The sequence below is a fragment of the Scyliorhinus torazame genome, chromosome 7 (assembly GCF_047496885.1).
Source record: "Scyliorhinus torazame isolate Kashiwa2021f chromosome 7, sScyTor2.1, whole genome shotgun sequence".
In the NCBI taxonomy this organism is placed as follows: domain Eukaryota; kingdom Metazoa; phylum Chordata; class Chondrichthyes; order Carcharhiniformes; family Scyliorhinidae; genus Scyliorhinus; species Scyliorhinus torazame.
Genome location: NC_092713.1, coordinates 154,979,802 through 155,002,765, shown reverse-complemented (window position 1 = coordinate 155,002,765; position 22,964 = coordinate 154,979,802). Strand labels below are relative to the sequence as shown.

At 43.3% G+C, this 22,964-nt stretch overlaps 1 protein-coding gene across 5 annotated transcripts in view; it reads right to left on the bottom strand.

The window, feature by feature from the left end:
- The window catches only part of fam20b (FAM20B glycosaminoglycan xylosylkinase), a 291,737-nt gene that overhangs the window by 255,135 nt on the left and 13,638 nt on the right, over nucleotides 1-22,964 (bottom strand). For 2 of the 5 annotated variants that reach the window (XM_072511686.1, XM_072511689.1), the window contains exon 3: nucleotides 12,305-12,358. The exons of the other annotated variants lie outside the window; for them this stretch is intronic. The gene's annotated coding sequence lies outside the window, so the exon portion shown is untranslated. The remainder of the gene's footprint in view (nucleotides 1-12,304; nucleotides 12,359-22,964) is intronic. 5 annotated transcript variants of the gene reach the window in all.

The following is a 22,964-nucleotide window of genomic DNA, read 5'->3' as shown; positions in this document are numbered from 1 at the left end:
TTGTTGTAATAAGTAGCACTGGTGTAGGAAAACAACCCCAGCTGAACACATCATTCCAAAGTATGAGATCTCTTGATAATACAAGACTCACCCAGTTTACTGCAGTGGAGTACTGCAGCCTCATTCATGCAGTTAAGTTCTGGAGCAGGATTCAAACCCAAAAAAGTCTGACTCAGAAGTCAGGACTGCATCAACCTAGCCAAGCTGATAATTAGATTGGAGTTGGAGCTTTGCCAAGGTCAAAAAACAGGTTACGGGGTCAACTGTTCAGAAATTGGAAGCTGACACTGCAAAACTTTCAAGGAAATCTCTTCACACTTGTTTCTTTTAAAAAGATTGATCCATTTCAATCCATATAAGGCTGTACAATCAAATTCCAATAATTCTACACATATGCTGCTCAGAACAAAGAACTTCAGTAGCGCATGACAATTTACCAGCAGCAACTATTTTGGAACAGTTAATATTTGGTAAATTCTTCTTGGAAAGATAACAGCCTATTAATGATCTATACTATTATTAACAAACAGATTGGCCAAATAGATCAAGGAACCGGCAAGATTCTGCATAAACTGTGATTTTCAAGCATTTTTTGATCCATTTACAGTGGTCCACCACATCCCTCACACCAGACATCTCATCCGCACCCTCGCCATTATTTTTTTTTTTTAATTGCTGGATTTAAACATTAATTGCTCTTTAAACTCAGAAAGTTGGGCTGATGAATTACCATTCTAAGTATTCTTCTAACATTATGAGATTAGTTAATACCAATCAATCACTCTAGCCTGGAAAAGGAACAATTTAAACTGTTGAGTTTCATTCTTGGAAGTATTGAATTGCTGTTGGATTTTCAAAATTTTAATCTTAATGTTTTTGAACATTTTATTTGTCTGTTTTCTCTCTCTCAATCCAATCTTTCTTTTCTAGCATCAGTTTTCTACTTGCAAAAGAGTTCCAAACTTCTACCAGCCTTTGAGTATAAGTGTTTCCTAATCACTTCTGGTTATTTTTGTAGGTTATGTCCCCAGTGCCAAACACCCCAACCACGAGGAATAGAGTAGAGAGAGAGCAGCTATCAATTCCACTTCACATCATGAAAACTTTAATCAAAATCGAGGTACAGAGTGGCATTATCACTGGACGAATAATCCAATGACCCAGAGCAAGATCTACGGTCACGGGTTCAAATCTCACCACAGCAGATGGTGAAATTTGAATTCAATGGAAATCTAGCAGTGATCATGAAACCTTGGTCAATTCCCATCAAAGCCCTCCTGGTTCACTGATGTCCTTTAGGGAAGGAAATATACCCTCTGTGGTGATATGCATCACTGTAAATACACAAGGGGTTAATGTAAATACACTAAGACTAAGTAAACACTAGTGGGAGCACCAGAGACATCTGACATGCAGACATACAGCTAATGAACACATAGAATAGGACACGATCAATGGGCAGTCAAGACACCCAGAGGTGACACTACCACAAGGGGGCAACACATATAAAAGGACAGGAACACATGCTCTTTCTCTTTCCACAGGTGACACTCAGAGAAGGACAGGGGCAGATCAGAAGTATCACACCCACCGCATGGCTTAAAGCAGACTGGCTAGTTAGACTGAGTTACTATAGCAAGATTAGCAGGAGAGTCGAACTCAAGTAGGAGAATTGTTAACTGCTCAATAAATGTGTAAACCTATCTCCAAGTCTGAACTTTCCTTTGTCAGAGCATACATCAAGGAAGCAGCTTATGCTACATGAAGAAGCATAACACATGGTACCAGTGAGCGCCTGTTGAATCTATATAGTTCAACTCAAGATTCGTGACTACCAGCAACAGTACCCAGGCAAGATGTTGGAGATTCATCATTGGACATGGCAACCTCAGTACCAAATCCGAACCGCAGCGAGATGTGTTGTACATTGAAGAATTCGACACAAACATGGATGAGTTCTTCGGATATAAGGATCCTCAGCCCAGCATAGATGACATCCCGACCCAGGAGTACAGGATTCTGCTGCGGCCTGACGCCAAGAGACAGAGAGCGGTACAAGCCCAGAGAGAGCAGCCTGACGCCACACCAGTGGTCCACGCGCTACAAAGAGTCCCCGACACCACACAGAGGGTGGTCCATGCACCTCGAAGAGTCCCCGACTCCACACAGAGAGTGGTCCACGCACCACGAAGAGTCCCCTACTCCACACAGAAAGCGATGACAGACTCCACAGCGAGACCACTGCACGACTCCGTTGAGAGCGCACAGATCGACCCCACGGCGAGACCACTGCACGACTCCACACAGGGAACGATGCCAGACTCCACAGAAAGAGCGGTACAAGCCTCCACAGCGTGCTCGTTGACAGACTCCACGATGGAAGCAACGCAAGACTCCAGAGCGCAGTCCTTGCATGAACAAGACCATGAAGGTCTAGCAACCTTATCTGAGCAAAGGCTTCACAATTCCCATACATGACGTGTGACATCTCAGCGAGACTGACAGACCTCCGATAGTATGTACAGAGGCACTCGACAATCAAAGTGAGGTTATTAGTGACTCCAGTGACACCACGTTAATTCAAACCTCATCCACTCGAGCCTCTCCACAAGAAAATGCATTCCTGAGCGTTTTGACGCAGGACGGGGAGCATAGAGACACCTCAGATGATTCAAGTGAACCTGAAATGACTCCGGACGGGGAGTGTCAAGGAACCAAAGCTGATTCAGGTGAACCAGAAAGGACTCCAGATGGGGAGCATCAACAAGCCAAAGATGATTCTAATGAACCGGACATGACTCCAGACAAGGAGCGCCGAGGAATCAGAGACGGCACGCTCAATGAAACAGCAGACGCCACAAAGGACACTGACACACGTAACTTTGTGAAGGACTCGAATTATCCACTCGGTGTGGTCATTGAGCGCAATGAACACAACACAAAACCTACGAAAACAACAAAGACAACAACAAGTAGTGTACCAAAGGCACCAAAGACATCAACAAGCAGGACAAAAACAACAACACTGGAACAACGACTGGTACGACATGATACAACTCTGCAAATGCAGGACAATGTAACAGCACAGCTCCCAACACTGGCAAGCATACAGCCATACCATGGCATGACAGCAAATCTCAACGATTCAAGTTTGCTCCACTACAGAGAAGCAAACCAGCTTTCAAGGCAGATGCGTTTGCTCCACTACGAACAAGCAAACCAGCTTTCAAGGCAGATGACATACTGCATCAATATCGCAATCACAAGAAACAGTCCAGGTCAGACAACACAGATTACACACTGCATCGCTACCACAAGCATAGAAAAAAGAGAGTCCAAATCAGACAACGAAGTGATTTGACCATTTGCACACCTCCTGATGACTTCTTGGTTCCTTAAGCACAGGGACACTGACGGTGTTTACAAAGAAATGGCAACATCAACACTTCAATAACAACACAAGAAAGCCACTCGCCAATATTAATTCATGAACTTTGGACTCATAAATATTATTTGGCATTGTATAATCATCACTGTCATCATGATTTGTACATGTCATCACTTATCTACCTATTTTGTTCAATTTTCTTTAACACTGTACAGAAAATATGTAACAGAAAAAAGGGTGGATGTGATATGCATCACTGTAAATACACAAGGGGTTAATGTAAATACACTAAGACTAAGTAAACACTAGAGGGAGCACCAGAGACATCATGACATACAGACATACAGCTAATGAACATATAGAATAGGACAGGACCAATGGGCAGTCAAGACACCCAGAGATAACACAAGGGGGCAACCCATATAAAAGACAGGGCACTCATGCTCTTTCTCTTTCCACAGGCGACACTCAAGGAGAAAAGGACAGGGGCAGATCAGAAGCATCACACCCACCGCATGGCTTAGAGCAGACTGGTTAGTTAGACTGAGTTACGATAGCAAGATTAGCAGGAGAGTTGAACTCAAGTAGGAGAATTGTTAACTGTTCAATGTGTTAAACCTCTCTCCAAGTCTGAACCTTCCTTTGTCAGAGCATACATCAAGGAAGCAGCTTATGCTACATGAAGAAGCATAACACACAACACCCTCCTTACCCAGTCTGACATGTGACTCCAGATCCACAGCAATGTGGTTGACTCGCAAATGCCCTCTAAAATGGAGGGCAGTCAATGAATGCTGGTCCTTAAACTTCCAAATTCCAGGAGTACAAACCTAGTTTCTATAATCTAGCAATTTAACCCTTGGTGACCAGATAAATGTGCACTGCCAACACATGGAACTAGAAATGTGTGTGTCCTGTTTTTCAGTTGCTGTTCTCCACCTGCTCATGCCCTGTCAAAATGAGGTTGATACAATGCAATTTTGGTGAATTGATCTCATTTCCCTTATTGTGCCACTAGTGGCTGTCTCACTACTCCCCTGCTGTTCCTCTATGCTCAAAGCTGTCGCCACACTCTGCGCATGGACAGGAAGCCTGGCAGCATTGTTTGCCCATTGCTTGCTCCAGGCAGCCTGCTCTTCTTAAAGGCTCACTATCTTTTCAAGGGAGACTGCCCATGTGAAATCATGCCTCACAAAATCATTTCTGAACATCTTAAGGTTGGCTCAAATGGCAAGAAAGAAGGCTCCCGAGTTCAGCGACTCCATTCTGTAGGATTGAGTTAATACAGTGAAATTTGCGAGGAAGGCAACATATCACTCAGTTAGAAGGAAATCCTCAAGGCACAGCTTGAAGTGGTGAATGGCCATAGTCTGGTGCCAGGAATACGAGAGCAATGTTAAAAAAAATTCCAATGACCTCACAGAATTGGTTAAAATCATTTTCACAGTACTATCTATCTCCCTGCCAGATAAACAACTGTTCATTCAGTCCTGTAAACCCTACCCCCACCCGCTCACTCAGACAGCAGAACCACTGGCACTCAAGACTCACACCTATCATTCACACACTGCACTTCACCTACATACATGTACCAATGCTGCCAGCATCACACACACATCCCTTTGCTTCCATACATGTCCAGCTATTCAGCTATGGCAGACATGTTTCTCAAACACTTTACAACACAATCATTAGTGCTGGGCCCTCTTCCCTGCAACAGCAGTTTCCCAGAAGAACTAAACAAGGCAGAAAACAAGGCGAGGGGTGGAGGGGGTTCCATGAAATGATCCACAAGGCTCATTGGAAAAGGTACATTGCAAGATGAAGCCAGAGGCAATGCAGCCTGTGACATGTGAGCATCAGGGGCTGTCGAGGATGATGACAAGAGGTGGCTTTATGACCCTTTTCAACTCCTTCTTCATCCAGGTATTGCATTCAATGGAATCTGAATATGGTATCATCAAACTCCTTTGTTTCAGCTCACCATAAGCTTCCCCAGCTATGCTTGTATGCTTTCGGTTGCAGAACAACTGCTGCTGCACAGCCCCAGCAGAGGCAAGAGGAAGTGCTACATAGAAGTGATGTCAAAGCACCATCATTTGATCTTACACAAGCAACAGCCCGTTCAATGCAAGGAGCTTAAAGATGGTCCAGAATCAGAATTAGCATGGGGACATTGGCAGAGAATCAGATTATGGGGACATTGGCGGAGTTTGGGTCATCTTCAGGGTATTGGCGGAGTTTGGGTCATCTTCAGGGTATAGGTTCAATGTAGGAAAGAGCGAGGGGTTACCGGTAAATGCTCGGATGCAAGGTGGAGAAGTTGTCATTTCGGCTGGTCAAGCCGAGATTTCGATATTTTGGTAAACGGGTGCTGCATAGTTGGGTCTAAATGCATAAACTGAATTTGGCGAACCTGGTGGAGGAGATGATGGAGATTTTAAGAGGCGAGATGTTCTTCCGCTCTTGCTGGCTGAGAGGGTCCAGACAGTAAAGATGACAGTCTTGACTAAGTTTTTGTTTATTTTTCAGAGTCTCCCGATTTTTCTTCCCAAGCTTCTTTGGAAGGATGAATTAGGATGATTTTGGAATTTACATGGGAGGGTATGGTACCCAGAGATAGGAGGGTGTTTTTGGAGAGGTGCAGGCGGAGAGGGGGATTGCACTGCTGAGCTTGCCGAATTATTACTGAGCAGCGAACCCGGTGGTGGTTTCATCGCTCAGAATGTGGAATCAGCGCAGGCAACATTTTAAGATGGAGGATGTATCACTGTTGACGTCGATCATAGATTTATACTGGCATGGTTAGATTCTATGGTCAGGGTATGGGAGCAGGTGGGGCTAGAGTGTTTTAAGCCTGTTAGTGGGGGGTAAGTTTACAGAGTTGGGAGAGTTGGCGGAGGAGTACAGTTGCTGAGAGATAATGGATTTCGGTACTTGCAAGCGAGGGGTTTTGTGAGGAAGTGGTTAGCCCAGTTTCTGAAGTTACCACCTCTGTCGTTGCATGAACAGATTCTGTCTGAGGACAAGATAGGGGAGGGGAGGATCTTGAACATATATGGGGAATTGATGGTGAGGGTGAGGTCCTTGGTGGAGAACATAAAGCAAAGTGGCAGGTTGCGAGACTAAACGTTTAAACGTTATTCATTTAAAGTTGGTGGCTTTTTATTGCTGAAGCCCGAGCAAGGAGACACTGTGATAAGAGGATGAGAGTGATAATTGGTGGTCACACACTGGGATGGGGAAGCTGTTTGAACTGGAATCAGAGCTCTTAATCCATTGTGTGGCATTCCATCCAATTACAAAAATTCCGTTATGCCTCCTCTTTGCATCTTCTGACTTCCTCCTTGTACAACCTTATAACCTTCCTCTTTATATCAGGTGCAGCATGGTGGCACAGTAGTTAGCACTGCTGCCTCTCAGCACCAGGGACCCTGGTTCAATTCTGGCTTCGGGTGATTGTGTGGACTCCTCCCCGTATCTCCTTGGATTTCGTCTGGGTGCTCCGGTTTCCTCCCACAATCCCAAAGATGTTTAGGTTAGGTGGATTGGACATGATCAATTGCCCCATAGTGTCCAGGGAAGTGCAGGTTAGGTTACGGGGTTATTGTTATAGGTGGAGTGCTCTTTCAGAGGGTCGGTGCAGACTTGATGGGCCGAATGACCTTCTGCACTGTAGGGTCTCTCTGCCTTCTCCATCCCATTCTCTGATGCAGTTACAAACCAGAAGGCAAATGACAACTTTCCCATACTCCGAGTGGGCGGCACGGTAGCACAGTGGTTAGCACTGTTGCTTCACAGTGCCAGGGTCCCATCCGGCTTGGGTCACTGTCTCTCCGTGTCTGCGTGGGTTTCCTCCGGGTGCTCCGATTTCCTCCCATCAGTCCCAAAACACGTGCTTGTTTTGTGAATTGGACATTTTGAATTCTCCCTCAGTGTACCCGAACAGGCACCGGTGAGTGTGGTGACTAGGGGATTTTCACAGTAACTTCATTGCAGTGTTAATATAAGCCTACTTAAGACACTAATAAAGATTATCAGAGTTTAAACTGTTGCTTACACACCCTCCACTTCTCGTCTATGTTACTGACAATTCAAAGCTTCTGAGGTGCCTCGATGTCTTCCATCCCAGGCTTCGAAGTTTTACTATGCATTAAACACCAGATGCCAGTAGCTTGCAAGGTTAGTAGCAAAAATGCATTTTCTTTCTTTTCCTTCAGTTATCTTTAGTGGTTCATATTTTTTTCGGGCCGAATCTTCGAGTTCTTAGTCATCAAATCTGGTACCATGTCATGTTCTGTAGACTGGCCGAAGTGAATGATGAACTACAGAACATCTAGTTTAAATAATTTATTATGAAACAACTGCGTGATAAAGATAACTAGGATCAATAAAATAATGAACTACCAACACTAATGAACTATTGTAGAGGTACTGCAAAATATGTCTATCCTCCAACACAACATACTCCCAACTCTCCAGCCACAGGGTCATATGGTGAGTTTACACTGCCACCTAGGGGGTTTACGCTGCCAGCAAGTGGTCGGAGGTCATGCATAACATTATGTACAGAATTGCTTAATGCATATCATCACATGTGGTACCTCATCAAATGTCTTTTGGAAATCCAAGTACACTACATACGCTCGTTCCCCTTTATCCATTCTGCACATTACACCCTCAAACAACTCTAATTGATTTGTCAAACATTAATTTGAACATTCTGAATTCTCCCTCCGTGTACCCAAACATGCGCCGGAATGTGGTGACTAGGCGATTTTCACAGTAACGTCATTGCAGTGTTAATGTAAGCCTACTTGTCCTGACAATAAGGATTAATATTATTATTAGACATATAACAGGTATGAAATTTAAACTGTGCCCACGAGCTGTAAATCAGGTTAAGTATGGTTAAAATCCTTCTGGAACCAAGAAAAAGGAAATCCATCTCACCTGCACATATGAATAGGTATCATAAATCCCATGAATAAGTTTTTATCAAATCAGCTGGAAATCTGATCAGCAATCATCAATAACTAACTGCCCCAGTGTTTCTTAAAATATTAATTTGTTTACTTGTTTTGTTGGAGGAGTAAGGGAACACTTCTCCTTTAGAGACAAAACCTCTATAACCTCCAGCAACCCGACTCACCTCATTAATATCCAGAGAAGAATCCTCTTGGCTATCTTGAGTCATATTCACCATTCTAGCAGGTTTTGAGGGACCACTTTGCAACTGTACTATTGCTACTGTTTTATCACCCGTTTCCTTTACTGGCACAGTCTTTTCCAAAGACCCCTTAGGCATCCCTATTACTACCATTGATTTAACTTTCAGCTTCCAACAATTTCCAACAAGATAAAATATTTCTCATCTCTGTCCTCAGTGAATTTAGGCACCAGGTGAAGATATCTGCTGTGGCAAGCTCGGAGTGGGGTTAAACTCCAACTCAACCTGGAAGCCGTCTTATTTATTCAACCTGTGAAGAGTTGTCAGGCAACACAGTGGCAGTGATTAGAACTTCTGCCTCACACCCCCAAGGACCCATTCGGCCCATCGATCTGTACCGACTCTCCGGAAGAGCACTCAACCTTGGCATATTTCCCTGTCCTATTCCCATAACCCTGCGCACTGATAATGGCCAATCCACCTAACCATTACATCTTTGGACAGTACGGACAATTTGGCATGGCCAGTCCACCTAACCTGCACAACGTTGAACTGTGGGAGGAAACCGGAGCACCCGAAGGAAACCCATGTAGACACTGGGAGAACTTACTCATTCCACACAGTTCCCCAAGTCCAGAATTGAATCCTGGTCTCTGGGCTCAGCAATGCTAACCACTGTGTCACCTGTCTGTATATAGAGTGCTCTTTCGGAGAGGTCGGTGCAGACTTGATGGGCCGAATGACCTCCTTCTGCACTGTAGGGATTGTAGGGATTCTTTTTATTTAAATTTAGAATACCCACTTATTTTTTCCAATTAAGGGCCTCTTTAGCTTGGCCAATTCACCTACCCTGTACATCTTTGGGTTATGAGGGTGAGACCCACACAGACACGGGAAAAATGTGCAAACTCCACACGGACAATGACCTGGGGGCAGGATCGAATCTGGGTCCTCGGTGCCGTGAGGCAGCAGTGCTAACCACTGCGCCACCGTGCCGCCCCAGGATTCTATGGATCCTAACAGGACTCCAGCTCAAATTGCCCCAAAGCTGCTCCACCCTGGTTGCTCAATCTCTTTCTCCCAAGACTCTGTCTCATTGGGTTTACGAGGCTGCACTCCGGCATGAAATCTCTGGCACAATCCAAGCTCTCTAGCTAACAGATCACCACTGATCATAGGCTTTTCGTTACCCCAACTTCCAGTCGTCTTTCAAAGGGTCGGTGCAGACTCGATGGACCAAATGGCCTCTTTCTGTACTGTAGGGATTCTATGATTCTATACATGGAGCATAGACCCCTTCAGCCTCATTAAACTGATAACTACCCACCATGGGCATGCCCCGGCTACCAGCTTCTGATGTGACACTTCTTCAGCTTCACTGAGCTGACACTACTCCCAGACTTCTTTGAGCCCAAGGCCCCAGTCGCATGGAGCTATAAACATCTCCTGGCCTTGTATCTAGCGCCCAGGAAAAGAGCTAACAACAGCACTTCAGCTACATAAAGCCAACCCTCCTCTTCTGCACGCAACTGTTTATGATGGCATATTTTTTTCCAATGCCCAGAATCCTGGTCAACTGAGAAACTTTGGCACTACCTGCCCAGGTCTTGTTTATCATAGAATTTACAGTGCAGAAGGAGGCCATTCGGCCCATCGAGTCTGCACCGGCTCTTGGAAAGAGCACCCTACCCAAGGTCAACACCGCCACCCTGTCCCCATAACCCAGTAACCCCACCCAACACTAAGGGCAATTTTGGATACGAAGGGCAATTTATCATGGCCAATCCACCTAACCTGCACATCTTTGGACTGTGGGAGGAAACCGGAGCACCCGGAGGAAACCCACGCACACACGGGGAGGATGTGCAGACTCCGCACAGACAGTGACCCAAGCCGGAATCGAACCTGGGACCCTGGAGCTGTGAAGCAATTGTGCTATCCACAAGGCTACCGTGCTGCTATTGTTGTCAGATCTTTGTGCAATTTCCGAACTGCTGACAGAGGAAACCCAGGAACGGAGCATGCACGGTTTGTCTCCCTGCAGCACTCTGCGCTTGAGCCCCAAACACACACGCAAAAAATCCAACACTATTGATTCCCTCACAGTCTGCAAATTGGTTCTGCGCTTCCTATATTACAACAGAGGCTACACTTGAAAAACTACTTTATTGGGGCATTGTGAAAAGCGCTACATAAATGCAAGTCTCTCTATTGTTCTTCTCTCAGTTAAGTAAACTTTTGTTTATTGACCTTTCCATCATATTCAGCAATACATTTCAAACCATTTTGGCATGAACAGGGTGGGGAAGAAAAAATGAGGAGGTCATTTGACAAGAAAGGATTATATGGGGTTTCTGAAACAGGAAAGGAATTCCCAAATATATAATGCAACTTTCAAAGGACAACTGTGAACAAATCATCACCAGTGGCAAACAGTGGGAGAAGAGAACAAGGTGTGACCTGATGTCAGAAGAGTCAAGGATGCTCTTCATGGGGAAGGGCGATAGAACAAAAAAGGATGAACAGCATAAAGTCAATTTTCCAGACTATATGCAATGAAAAAGGATCAGAATATTGTAGTTAATTTTGTGATAAGGACATAGGGTACAATGGTTTGAATAAACTATAAATCATGAATGATTTAAATAGGGAAAGGAGCAAGGAATGCATTGGAGCAACAGAGCCTCATAGTGGTCATACGCACTGAATAGAGTTTTAGTGGAGCTGGGGAAGTTGCAAGTTAAAATAATGACTGCCAAAATGCTTCCGATAAGGTTATAAAAAGCTTAGGTCTGAGCAGTACACCAAGGTTTACTAGAATAGAACCATAGAATCCCTACAATGCTATTCGGCCCACCATGTCTGCACCAACCCTCTGAAAGCGTACTCCACCCAAGCCCACTTTCCCACCCTGTTCCTATAACCCTTTAACCTAACCTACACATTCCTGGACACAAATTCAGCATAGCCAATTCACCTAACCTGCACATCTTTGAACCCCCACCCTGCCCCACATGCCAGCACTCATGCCAGCCGCAATGACCGAGTGCCCTGGCCACTGATGCCATCATCAACTCATCCCCTGGGCCGCATGTGTCAGAAGGTCTAACAATATTGTTTTTTGTGCTTGCCATCCGTATTCAGCTCATTTTCCACTCAAAACACTGATACAGTCCTGCAATTAGTACTACAATTAGTACTTGCCTTTAGTACTGCAATCTCACCTAATTTAATTGTTCAGCAATTGTGTTTAATTAAATGCAAGTCTAGGGAATTAACTGGGGTTATACATGAGCACATATAAAGAGACACTGAAATTGTAGGCAGTTAAGTTAGAAGGTCTCTGCTTGTAAGGTTTCTCTCTGTAAATAAATAAGATAGGGCGGGGCAGGGATATCCTTCACCAACTGGTTTTCTGGACTGTCACAACCAATCCTCCATTAACTGCCATATTCAAATCTCTATGGCATAATTCTTATCAACTCTTATCAACCATCCTTGACAATTTAGTGTTTCCCGATCGTCCACAAAATTAAATTTAGTGTCCTTGGCTTTAAATCCACCCTTTCTCAGTGACCATTTTGAATCCCATACCATTCTCCAAAACAGCGTTCCTCTGAATCCTACCTCGAGCATCCTTGACCACCATTGTGGCCATACCTTTAGCTGTCCAGGCACCAAATTCTGAAATACAGTCCCTAAAACCTCACCCACTCACACAGTTCCTACAAGATTCTGGAACTCACGTCTTTGGCCAAGGTTTTGTTTACTCCTCCAAACTAAAGAAAAAGCACTGTAGCCTGCAAGGAAAGAAAATGAGTATTAACACCAGCCAAGCTGATCTAAGAGCATAGGAGCACAAATAGACTATTCAGTCCCTCAAGCATGTTTCAAATGCAAATAAATCACGTGATCTCCAGTTTATTTCCATTTATCCACCCCAGGCCCAGGTTAAGGTTCCACACTCAGATTTGCAAACCATGGGCAACAGCAGAACCAGCAATTTTTTGTGGTGATAGCATAGAGCTAGAATGTCCAAAAACACTGGCACGGAATCATTTGAGAAGTGGCTTTCTTCCTTTAAGCACCTATAAGGAAGGCAATGGGAAACCACGTCATGTATTCTTTTCCCTAGTCATAGTCATTTAAATTGAAAATATGAGGCTCACACAAGCAACTGAAGAGGAAAGCACAAGACTGTGAGGCAAGGAGAATCAAACAGGGGGACATGTCCTTGGGCAGTTCACTACTATATTGAAAGGTCTACTGACAAATTACCGATCAAGGAGATAGTCGGGAGACAGCCCATCCACAAGCTGGGTACACAGAGAAGAGGACAGAGGCACATGAACAATTAATAAACTCACATTGCCGGGTAAAAAGTCCAGCCCAAAAAAGGGAAAATCATATTCAGTACAGAGCTGATCAGGATTAGAAGATTGGTCAAGGAAAGTTAAGCATACTCATTATCAGAAATAACGTTTCGGGGCTCGTTGGTCTAGGGGTATGATTCTCGCTTTGGGGGAAAGAGTAGGACCAGTCAAGGACAGGGATGGGAAATTGTGTGGAGTCTGAAGAGATAGGCGAGATACTAAATGAATATTTTTCGTCAGTATTCACTCAGGAAAAAGATAATGTTGTGGAGGAGAATGCTGAGCCCCAGGCTAATAGAATAGATGGCATTGAGGTACGTAGGGAAGAGGTGTTGGCAATTCTGGACAGGCTGAAAATAGATAAGTCCCCGGGACCTGATGGGATTTATCCTAGGATTCTATGGGAGGCCAGGGAAGAGATTGCTGGACCTTTGGCTTTGATTTTTATGTCATCATTGGCTACAGGAATAGTGCCAGAGGACTGGAGGACAGCAAATGTGGTCCCTTTGTTCAAAAAGGGGAGCAGAGACAACCCCGGCAACTATAGACCGGTGAGCCTCACGTCTGTAGTGGGTAAAGTCTTGGAGGGGATTATAAGGGACAAGATTTATAATCATCTAGATAGGAATGATATGATCAGGGATAGTCAGCATGGCTTTGTGAAGGGTAGGTCATGCCTCACAAACCTTATTGAGTTCTTTGAGAAGGTGACTGAACAGGTAGACGAGGGTAGAGCAGTTGATGTGGTGTATATGGATTTCAGCAAAGCGTTTGATAAGGTTCCCCACGGTAGGCTATTGCAAAAAATACGGAGGCTGGGGATTAAGGGTGATTTAGAGATGTGGATCAGAAATTGGCTAGCTGAAAGAAGACAGAGGGTGGTGGTTGATGGGAAATGTTCAGAATGGAGTACAGTCACAAGTGGAGTACCACAAGGATCTGTTCTGGGGCCGTTGCTGTTTGTCATTTTTATCAATGACCTAGAGGAAGGCACAGAAGGGTGGGTGAGTAAATTTGCAGATGATACTAAAGTCGGTGGTGTTGTCGATAGTGTGGAAGGATGTAGCAGGTTACAGAGGGATATAGATAAGCTGCAGAGCTGGGCTGAGAGGTGGCAAATGGAGTTTAATGTAGAGAAGTGTGAGGTGATTCACTTTGGAAGGAATAACAGGAATGCGGAATATTTGGCTAATGGTAAAGTTCTTGAAAGTGTGGCTGAGCAGAGGGATCTAGGTGTCCATGTACATAGATCCCTGAAAGTTGCCACCCAGGTTGATAGGGTTGTGAAGAAGGCCTATGGAGTGTTGGCCTTTATTGGTAGAGGGATTGAGTTCCGGAGTCGGGAGGTCATGTTGCAGCTGTACAGAACTCTGGTCCGGCCGCATTTGGAGTATTGCGTACAGTTCTGGTCACCGCATTATAGGAAGGACGTGGAGGCTTTGGAGCGGGTGCAGAGGAGATTTACCAGGATGTTGCCTGGTATGGAGGGAAAATCTTATGAGGAAAGGCTGACGGACTTGAGGTTGTTTTCGTTGGAGAGAAGAAGGTTAAGAGGAGACTTAATAGAGGCATACAAAATGATCAGGGGGTTGGATAGGGTGGACAGTGAGAGCCTTCTCCCGCGGATGGATATGGCTGGCACGAGGGGACATAACTTTAAACTGAGGGGTAATAGATATAGGACAGAGGTCAGAGGTAGGTTCTTTACGCAAAGAGTAGTGAGGCCGTGGAATGCCCTACCTGCTACAGTAGTGAACTCGCCAACATTGAGGGCATTTAAAAGTTTATTGGATAAACATATGGATGATAATGGCATAGTGTAGGTTAGATGGCTTTTGTTTCGGTGCAACATCGTGGGCCGAAGGGCCTGTACTGCGCTGTATTGTTCTATGTTCTATGTTCTATGTTCTAACGTTGCCCATTTTATTTTTTCTCAAGAAAGCTGAATCAAGGTGAAATTTAATGAGTTTATAAAATAAAGCAGCTTCACTGCATGGGATTTGCACTGATCTTAATTAATTTAAATGCTTGAGTGCACCCTGTGGAAGATTGAGTTGCGTGCTAGAAATGATATATAGTACAGATCTTAAGAGTGGTCACTCTTGTTATAGTTTAAAAAAAAAAAAATTTTGAGTACCCAATTTGTTTTTCCACGTCAGGAGCAATTTAGTGTGGCCAATCCACCTACCCTGCACATCTTTTAGGGCTGTGGGGGTGAAACCTACACAGACACGGGGGGAATGTGCATACTCCACACGGACAGGGCCCTCGGCGCCATGAAGCAGCAGTGCTAACCGCTGTGCCACCGTGCTGCCCTCTTGTTTTAGATTTGTATTATACTACTGCATAATTGCACACTGGATGGTGTGGATAAACCTTTGGATCCAGGATATTTAGATAAACTGCTTACAGTAATCATCAGCACTACTGCACCCAAGTGATTATCTACAACAAATAGAGGTTTCGTAAGAACATACATCAAACCTTTTGGAACTTCCTCAACTCACGGAAGATGCTGTACTAATCCAAGTTATTTTTTTAAGCGCCTCTATTTTCCAGCTTTACAATTCATTTGTACTTGTAATGAATATTGCATGTCAGCAAAAATAAGATAAAGAATTCTTCAGATTGCTTCAAATTAAGAGACACCATATCGAGATGATCCAGATAGGCAGAATGCTGGAGGGAAGTTCTTATTTTCACGAGTACTGGCCAAAAAAGATCAATCCTTGTCATATTGATAGCAGGATCAGCTCATTGAAATACTTGATTTTAATTTCAGGGGTAGAGCAATGCTAAATCTTGTATCATATCAAAACTAAAAATTCCAGCAAGTAAGTTAGACATAGTTTTCCCTTAATGAATCTATGATGGCTTCCCTTAATTATCTTGCACTTGTCTAAGTGACTGCTGATGTTTGCCCAAACTACAGTTTCCACAAGTTTCCCTACTACTGAAGTCAAACGAACTGGTCTGGGATTATCCTTGCACTCTTTTCGAACAAAGGTATAACATTCACAATTCTCCAGTCCTCTGGCAGCATCCGTGTGTCTAAGGAAGAATGGGAGATTATCACCAGTGGCTCTGCAATTTCCAGTCTCACCTCACTCAGCACCCTTGGATGCATCGCATCTGGTCCTGGTATCTTATCCCTTTTTTTGTAAAGATAGCCTAACACCTCCTCCTTCCCAAATGTAAATTCTTCTTGTGTACCTGTGACCTCCTCTCTCACATCAGTTTGGGTAGCATCCTTTCTTTGTAAAGACAGATGCAAAAAGAATCTACTGAATACCTCTGCTATTTTTCCTGCCTCCACGTGAAAGTCTTATTTTTGTCCCTAATTGGCCATACTCGTTCTTTTACCATCCTTTAATTATTTATGTTTACACAATAGCCAGTCCCTAAATGCTCTCCCACTGTTATTCAATCCACTTGGACAAATTCATTCCCAGAACCAGGATGAACAGTACCCTGCCCTCCCTTTGGACTGGAAAATACTGCTGCAGAAAATTATCACGAGCACATTCAAGGAACTCATGCCCCTTTGCACTATCTCTATCATATTCTATATTTTGAAACTTGAAGTCCCCCATTATAAATACTCCATAATTAGTGCACCTCTGTAATTGCTTTGCAAATTTGTTTCTCTACATCCCTTCCACGAGCTGGCAGTCTATATACTACACCAATCAATGGTATTTCAACTACCCTCCCTTCGGTCTCGACTCCCATGAAAGAAAACATCCTCTCAGCATCTACTCTGTCAATCCCCCTCAGGATCTTACATGTTTTAAGTTTAGGTGGATATAATATATATTTGGGGGGAAAAAACAAGGAGTGGCAGTGTAAATTCAATGTCAAAACAATGAAAGGCGAGAATGAACAGACACACCAGGCATTCAAATGCTTAATTCCCAAAAAATTCCAAGGGCAAGTAGATAAGATTCATTAAAAAATGGCCAGCAGCATTTCATGTTTTATCAAGAAGGGCACAGAGGACAAAATTAATCAAGTAATGATAAATTTAAACAAAGCCATAATTTGAGTACAGAATACAGTTTTGGGTGCAACTCAGGATTCCAACTAAATTGACATTGCAACAGATAATTCCAGTTTCTAAAGATTACGGCATGCATCTGACAAATATAAATTCCAGATATTCCCAGTAATCCAAAAAGTTAACTTACATTAATGCACAAATCACCAACAAGGATAGATTGGTTATTTCGTAGCATATATTTTATTTAGCTCTGAAGTGCAAACCATAAACTTTAAATTACTCTGAAATCCCCTGCGACAGATACAATGCTGTGAACCTGAACCTGGGGCAAAACCCTGATGTCAGCAATGAAGCTGCTGTTACTGCAAGATTTATTATGTTTTCTTCAAAACACAGCCATTTTTTCAAGTATTGTTTTATTTTAAAGCGCCATTATTTAAGCAAATTACTCCACAGAAGAACTACTGCAGAGAAATATATTTGGTTCTGAATGCTCAATGAAGGTTATAAATTTTATAAGTTATCATTGGTCATCTAATTCAAATAATTTCTGGATGCCACCTGAACCCGGAGATCGAAATTACAATGTTAATATTCCCAACCATATATGGATCTTCACAATGATAGTGCTAAGGAATCAGAGAACACAAAAATCACCTCCAAGCAGAGTGCAGCCAAAACCAAGTCTGGAATTAAAATTGACTTGATACGTTTGATTAACATTACAAGCTGCAAGCATGAAGGTCAAGAAAATTACACATGTAATCTTAGGAACTTGTTGTTGCCCTCAATATATTTCAATCATTTTAACAATTTTTACAGTTTTATTTTTTTACACTTTAAAGGCATTTTCTCCATCAGATCACATCACAATTGTGTGTTGTGCCGTATCTTCAGGTAGGAACATAGGGCTTTTGGGGAATTGGCAGTTCAGTATTCATATTCAGCCCAGGTCAAAAGGTTTATTACAGTGAGCAGGATATCCTATTGTCAACAAGTAAAATTCCAGAGAAATTCAAAGTTGTAGGGTTGAGCCAAGCCCGAAAGTGGTAGTCTTCAGGGTATCAGACAGCCAGAACTATTCATGGGTAGTGGGGCAGGCGCCCTTACCACTGCCTCCCTAATCGCCCACCGAAGAATCCTGCTCAGCTGGTGATCAGCAGCACCAACCAAAGCTGCAGACTGGCTGTCCGGCCTGTCGGAATTTCTCCAACTGGAGTAAATCAAATTCACCATCCAGGGGTTGGGAGAGGGCTTCCACAAGTCATGGAAGTCATTCACCAATTTGTTCCAGGGTCTGTTTGTAGCCAGCAGACGCGTCAAGGGGGAGAAGCAGACAAGCCTTAGTAAGCAAAGGGGTGGAGCAGAGGAGGAGGGGGAACCCACAAGAAAACCGCAGGTAGCAAAGGACACAGAGGCAAGGAGATAAACCCAAGGGTAAAAAGAGGACTAGAGGGCATAGCAACAAACAATCAAGCACGAGCCAGGGCCAACAGCAGGCAACGCAGCGGAGGCTGGCTGGCCAAACAAAATACACAGCCACCAAAGAAAGCAGCCAACTGTAAATATGTACAGCGAATCTAGTCTGTTCGCACTTAGGCGAACATGTTTAACTTTCTTCTTATTTCCCAGGAAACAAATAGTGAAAATTTCTTTGCTTTTCCTGTAACATGTATCTTTTTTGGTTCTTTTCTGTACAAATCAGTACCGCATCCGGATTGCTTTCTGTAAAACACTACTCACGGGTATGACACCCATAACAACGTTCAAGCTAGAAATATGCAAATAGAAAACTAATTGTCAAATATAAAATGTGAAAATCCAATAAAAACATTTTTTTAAATAAATAAAATACCAGAGAAATGAACAGTCAACAATGTTTGCTTTAAATTTTTTATTAAACTTCAATTTAAGAGGCGGCACGGTGGTTAGCACTGCTGCCTCAGGGCGCCAAGAACCCAGGTTCGATCCCGGACACGGGTCACTGTCTGTGTGGAGTTTGCACATTCTCCCCATGTCTGCGTGGGTCTCACCCCCACAACCCAAAAGACGTGCAGGGTAGGTTTCTTGGCCATGGTAAAATTGCCCCTGAATTGGAAAAATTATTTTTTTTAAATTTAAAAACTCTTCAATTTAGTGTATCGCTTAGAAATATCACAAGGTGCTTCACATGTAATGAATTACTTTGAAGTGCAGTGACATGCAGGTGAGCGAGGAACTCACTTTGCACAGAGAATAATACTGCAAACAATGATGAGATGAATCTGCATTTGATTAAAGGTCGAATCATTGAATAGTACAGCACAGAGAAGGCCATTTAGCCCAAAAAGTCAGTATGTCACGTAAGAAACCTATTGCCTTCACAGTGCTGCAGAATCATGAACATCCAACCGCAGGAGGCAGAAGGGATATTAGTTGGTTAACAGCACCTGCATTCCTGTGTTGACAAAGTGACTCACCTTTTGATCTTCCATCTCTGCAGAGAAGTGACCAGCCTCCAAGCATCACACTCCCATCCAAATGTCACAGCTGAGATCAAGTTAAAGACATTCTGAATCCAGTCACTTTCTCAAAATGGCAAACCGGTACCGGTGGGACCTAATCCCTCCCTGTTGAATATTAACTAAATTTCTTGGGGGCAAGTGTATATTTCATATAAAAACAACTTGGAATACAATATTTCTATTCACATGCCACAGTCCTCCATGGACATTTGGCTAACTTTCATTACAAAGTTGGTCTTACTTCATTTGGGTTAAATCTAATGAACTTCTACTTCAGCATTCTAAAAATGAGGCAGTACAAGCCTTCATAGGCAATGCTCCATTCAATGCATTAAACAAAAACTCTCAAAAAAAGAGATGCTGCGAAAACACAGCAGGCCCAAAATTAGCTCAAAGAAAAGAGTTAGTTTCTGGAAAAGCCAGACTGAGAAGCAGCAAATATTACCCCTCTATTTAAAAGAGGAGGGGTGGGCAGAAAACAGGAAATTATAAGCCAGTGAGTTGGCAGAAAACAGAGTATACATAAATGGGTCTTTGTCTGATTGGAAGGCTGTGACGAGTGGAGTCCCAAAGGAGTGCTGGAGCCTCAACTTTTCACAATTTACTTCAATTACTTAGATGAGGGGATCAAGGCATGGTATCTAAATTTGCAGATGACATTAAGATGGTAGGGAAGTATGGTGTGAAGACATAAGGCATTTGCAGATGGATATAGATAGGTTGAGTGAGTAGGCAAAAATCTTGCAGATGGAGTATAAGTGGGAAAGTTTGAAGTTCACTTTCACAGCAAGAATAAAAAAAGCAGAGTATTAAATGGAGAATTACTGCAGAATTCGCAGGTGCAGACAGATTTAGGTATTCTCATGCATGAGTCACAAATTGTTAGTATGCAGGTGCAGCATGTAATCAAGGCTAATGGAATACTACCCTTTATTACAAGAGGAATTGAACATAAATGTAAGGATGTTTTGCTTCAGTTATACAAGGCATCGGTGATACTATCTCAAATACTGTGTGTAGTTTTGGCCTCCTTATTTAGGAAGGATGTAAATGGTGATTCAAAGGAGGTTTACTAGATTGAAACCTAGAATGAGCGGGTTGTCTTAAGAGGTTGGAGAGGCTGGGCTTGTTTCCACTGGAGTTTAGAAGAGTGAGGGGTGACTTGATTGAAGTATACAAGATCCTGAATGGTATTGACAAGGTGTACGTTGAGAGGATGTTTCCTCTTGTGGCCCAGAACTAGGGGGCATTCTTTAAAATTAGGCGTTACCCTTTTAGGACAGAGATGAGCAGATTTTTTTTCTCTCAGTGTTGTGCAATTTTGGAACTCTCTGCCTCAGAAGGCAGTGGAAGTGGAGTCACTGAACATTCCTAAAGTGGAGGTAGATGGATTCTTGCTAGACAAGGCAATCAAAGGTTATCAGGTTAGATGGGGAATGTGGAACTCAACACTGTCAGCTCAGCTCTTATCTTACTGAATGGCAGAACAGGCTGTAGGGGCTGAATGACCTACCTCAGCTCTTGTTTGCATGTTCATATGTTTCAATCCTCACTCCAAGTACCATTCCCCAGTTCCCAACACCCTGGCAACAGTCCGAGATTAAGCCAACCTGTTCACAACCTTGATATCACATTCAACCCATAGAGAAGCTTCCAACCTAATTTTTGTGCCATCACTAAAACTACCTATTTCCACTCTGCAGCATCCCCTGACTTTGTCCCTGTCTGAATTCAACTGCTGCTGAAATGCCTTTGTTACCTTTGGACTCAATTATTCCAACACACTCCTGGCTGGCTTCCCACATTCGACCCTCCGTAAACTTGATGTCATCAAAAACACTGCTGCAGTTCCCCAATCACCCCTGTGCTTGCTGACCTACATTGTCTCCCAGTCGGGCAAGGTCTTGATTTCTAAATTCTTGTCCATCTTTTCAAATCCTTCCATGGCTTCACCCCTACCATCCCTGTAATCTCCTCCAATTCGACAACTCTCCGAGATCTCTGCACTCATCTAATTCTGGCCTCGAGTATCCTCTTGAATAACCTACCTACACCTCCATGCCTCTCTACCTCACTTTCTTCCTTTAAGGCACGCCTTAAAATCTACCGTTTTGACCAATCTTTTGGTCATCTGATCAAATATCTCTTATGTGTTCAATGTTATATGTATTTTATATGCTCCTGTAAAGCACCTTGGGAGGCACTACAGAAATATGTTGTTGCACTTTCAATAACTATAAAGGTGAAATACTATGCTATGGCATGAAAAATAAGGAGGCTGCATAATACCTAAAAAATAAGAATCTAAATGGGGTAGAGGGAGGAGCGAAGCAATCTGGGAGTACAACATACAGAAATCACTGTTAATTTGTATCACTACTTTCAAAGCCACAAAAATGAAAACCAGCATTTGCTTTTTTGAATTTCAGTTTAAAATTGAAGTTATGCTAAGATATATACAGAATCTTGGTTAGACCAACCTGGACTGCTGCATGCAATCTGCTTATCATATTATGAAAAAGACAGTGACATTGAAGGGGGTGCTGAGAAGAGTTACAAGGGTGATAACAGAAATCTGGGGATATATCTATCAGGAGAGGATGAACAGGCTGGATCTCCTCTTGCAAAGAGAAGGATGAGAGGGCTGATCTTCAAAATCATGAAAGATTTTGATAGACAGAGATAGAATGTTTCCACTTGTGGGGAGGAGCAAACTAGAAACCATCAACAAGCATCAGAAATTGGCCCCTTTAAACATCAAACATACACTGCCACACAAAATAAATGAAGGGAGCCGCACTTAAGTAAACTGCTTGCAGACTACAAAAAAAATCAGAAACATCAATCATCAATACAAGTTAGTCCCAGAAAATCTAATAGGAAATTCAGAAAAAAACCTCTTAACCCAGAGAGTGCTGAGAATGTGGAATTTAGTTTCACGGGGACTGGTTGAAGCTTTTAAAAGGAGGCTGCATAAAAGGGGGCAGCACGGTAGCATTGTGGATAGCACAATTGCTTCACAGCTCCAGGGTCCCAGGTTCGATTCCGGCTTGGGTCACTGTCTGTGGGGAGTCTGCACATCCTCCCTGTGTGTGCGTGGGTTTCCTCCGGGTGCTCCGGTTTCCTCCCACAGTCCAAAGATGTGCAGGTTAGGTGGATTGGCCATGATAAATTGCCCTTAGTGTCCAAAATTGCCCTTAGTGTTGGGTGGGGTTACTGGGTTATGGGGATAGGGTGGAGGTGTTGACCTTGGGTAGGGTGCTCTTTCCAAAAGCCGGTGCAGACTCGATGGGCCGAATGGCCTCCTTCTGCACTGTAAATTCTATGATAAGCATATGAGGGAGAAGAGAATGAAGGTGCATGCTAAGAAATAGATGAGCAAAGACAGAAGTAGTCTCAGTGGAGCATTAATGCTGCATGGGCTGGTTGAGCTAAATGGCCTGCTTCTGTGTTTTACACATATAATCCTACTTAGTAGATTTTCACACTCATGATAGAGAAATACGAGGTAACACATTTTGAGGGTAAA